Consider the following 3,724-nt stretch of genomic DNA (forward strand, 5'->3'; position numbering starts at 1 on the left):
CCTGTTCGACCTTTGGTCTGCTGATGGGACATGTGTTCCTTATTTCAGAACTTGTATGAACCGGATACGATTCAAGTTCCTGGTGACAGTTTTAAGATTTGATGATTCAAGTACTCGACAAGAGCGCAGAAGTGTTGATAAGCTTGCTCCTATTCGATCTCTCTTTGAGCAAATTGTTCAAAAATGCTCCGAGAATTTTACTGTTAGCGAATACGTCACTATCGACGAGATGTTGGAATCTTTTAGGGGAAGGTGCAGTTTCAAACAATTCATAAAAACAAAACCTGCAAGATATGGAATAAAGGTATTCTCTCTGGCATGTGTAAAAACCTTTTATACACTGAATATGGAAGTCTACGCTGGTAAGCAGCCTAAAGGGCCCTACCAAGTTGATAACTCTGCTAAATGTGTTGTGAACAGGATGGTGCAGCCAATCAGTGGATCCAGGAGAAACGTCACCACTGACAACTGGTTCACTTCAGTGCCGCTTGCTGATAAACTTCTAACAACTCACAAGTTAACATTAGTTGGAACGCTGAGAAAAAAAGAGGGAGGTGCCCCCTTTATTTTTGCAAAGTCGTTCAATGGAAAATAGCAGTGTTTTCGGGTTCACCAAGGACAAGACCCTTCTGTCCTACTGTCCAAAAAAGAAGAAGGTGGTGTTGCTGTTATCCACCATGCATCATACCGATGAAATTGATCCAGACTCTGAAGAATCTAGAAAACCTTACATGTTGACGTTTTATAATTCAACGAAAGGAGGGGTGGACATGGTGGACGAGTACAAGGCTAGGTATTCAGTTGCAAGAACCAGTAACCGCTGGCCTCTAACTCTGTTCTTTACACTACTGAACATAGCAGGCATCAATAGTTTCATTATATTGAAACACAATATTCGCCAATTTGACATGTTTCGAAGAAAATTCCTACAAACACTCAGCAAGGAGTTGTCTAGAAATTATCTACTTGAAAGACTGCAACTAGAAAATCTGCCGCGTCAACTGAAGAGAAACATCAGAGAAATTACTGGAACTGCCGAAGAAAGAAATCCACCTCCATCTGGAGAAGATGAGGGTCCAGGAAGGTGCCATCCCTGCGATTGGAAGAAAAATCGTAAGTCTAAGACGAGGTGTAATGTATGCCGCCACTTCATCTGCAAAGAACATACACAGTCATCTTGCACTTTTTGTACTAATCCTGAAGAAAGTGCAGATGGTGATAGTGATGAAGATATGTAATACGTGTGAGGTCATGTGACTAAGTGAGTTCATCTTCTAATATTATTTTCTTCCATGTGTGTTGAATTTAGGCCTATTTCACACCGATAATGACTATAATGAATAGGACAAGTGGAAATACCGTCATATTTTTGTGTTACTCCTATACCAGGCCATGACATTGATGAAAATATTAAACATATAATGTGATTTATATATTTTTCACAGTATAAAGAACACTCAAGGTTACTTGGATATTGGCATGTTCATCTTCTTTTTAATACATAATAACAGTAATGTTAATGAATAAAATACAGTTAAATAATGTTTTTGTAACTTTTGTGCTAACAGATATTAGCAAAAAATATAGATTCCGCTTCATTTCCACGCACGGTCGAATCGACTGTGCGCGAGCCATGACGTAAAGTTTACAGGCGCGAGCTGTCAAGGGTTAATGAATAAAAAATTTATTTTATGTTTCCAATGATACTGAATAAGAGTTTAACGTCATTTGTTGCTAGAATGTCGCTGAGAACAGAAAAATAATCAAATTATTGATTGTCAACTCAGTGACAACACAAGTTTAATTTCTTTATAGTTCCTTTAGTCTTATCCTCAAAGATGAACACTGTTCAAGTTGGTCCTTTAAGACGAATTTAAAGAGTTAAATATGGCAGATAGATAGGCAAGGCAACCAAGTGAAAAGATATCGCTCAGATGATCTCATTGATCCCAGTTAAATTCTGCGTCTCATTAGTCTGAGATAAAAAAATTCCAACATACTGAGAAAAATCAGAGAACATGATAATAAGTTGACTCCAGATAATTCGAGTGCGGTTAATTCACAAGCTTTTTTTTGGGGAGGGGAAGAAGAAACGTCATTTTCCTTTTTACTCCATTTACGCTCTCTTCCTATCTCTTAATTTGCGGTCTAAGATCAGAAAAAGTGAACAATCCTCTAAGAAACAAAAAACAGATTATTTTCGTTAGACTAGTGTCTCATGATATTTAAAAAATCTTGTGTGATTTCTTGTTTTAAGATTCTAATCCACTGCAGAATTGCATATTATAATGTTTCACATCTTGCACTTGATTTTGAACTGTCAGAGTAACTATTATTGGACTTTAAATAACAATAAAAGTTTTACGGATAATTCGCGATTTTCGCAAAAGTTCGTGCATTAATTACCGCGAATTATCTGGATTAGACTGTATTAGCATTAATTAAAATATCACTTGGAAACAAATCCTGTCTAACGAGGACAAAGTGGTTTTCATAAAAGGAAAGAACATGTTCTTGACTACATTCTGAAGATAATAGATTTAGTGAACTGTACTGATGATATGTCATTGTAAGGAATATCAATGACAATTTATTTAGTGTGTTTAAAAGAAAATGAACTGAAAGTAATACAACTCTTACGAAAGATTTTGGTGTACTGTAATTTTCGCAGAAAATGTATTAAATGTAATTAGATCTTGTGAAACACCAGTATCTTGTCCTGAACTGGCACTTGGTCCCAGAAGAGAACGTCCTAGGAAACTGTTTGAGGAGAGCAGTGAGAAATCTGAGAGAAACTGTGGAGGCATAAACATAAACAATACCATAATCTGAATGCTAACACGAACTAAAAAACGTCACATTAAAAACGAGGTACACAACAATAGGAAGGAACAAGGGATTTAAATTAAGAGTAACTTATTTACGACTATTTACATGATTTTATTATTGTAAGTGTAAATATTAGTGCAATAATAATATGCAGCAAATACAAAGGTATAAATGTAAATAATTGAAATGAAATGTGACCTATGTCGCACAGCTGTCCAAAACGCAATTCAAGCTGGACAAAATTAAAAAATTCTCTCCTATCAAAGAAATTTTTATAAAATTCCATACAGAAGTCTCAGGTAGCATCCTCTTTATATTGCTAATCTCTGATTACATTAAATTAGGTAAACTAATCCTTTCTAGAGGATGAATTTGGATAAAATTCATGTCTTCCTATCTAACAGATTTTCATCAAATTTTATACAGTAAGTGAAAATAGGACAATTCTATAGCACATTAAAATATGAGAACGAAGAAATGGTCGTAAATACAACTGGAGAATGACTTCCATTTCCTCCTAGTGCGTATGCTTCAGAATATAGAAAGAAGAAAACACACATTTTAATAATCCTTGGCACGAAGCTTATTCCAATCCACTCTTACTCTATATATCTTTCGCTGATTGTTTGCAGCAGTCCAATTGCATTTCTCGTACCTTTTTCCTTCCTGAAGCCAAATTGCTCTTCTTCCAACTCTCTTCCATCTTAGAATATAAATGTTGATTCAGTATTCACAAAAGAATCTGGCTGAGAGTCCTGAACTCATTACATTCCTTCTGCATTGTTACTAAAATATCTGTTCTATTTTGGAAGGGGTGGAGAATTCTTTTGCAATTAAATGGTCTTAGTCTGGAAAATATTGACTTTGATTAGTTGAAATATGTAAGGTACAAGAG

This window comes from Periplaneta americana, chromosome 10, assembly GCF_040183065.1.
Source record: "Periplaneta americana isolate PAMFEO1 chromosome 10, P.americana_PAMFEO1_priV1, whole genome shotgun sequence".
In the NCBI taxonomy this organism is placed as follows: Eukaryota; Metazoa; Arthropoda; class Insecta; order Blattodea; family Blattidae; genus Periplaneta; species Periplaneta americana.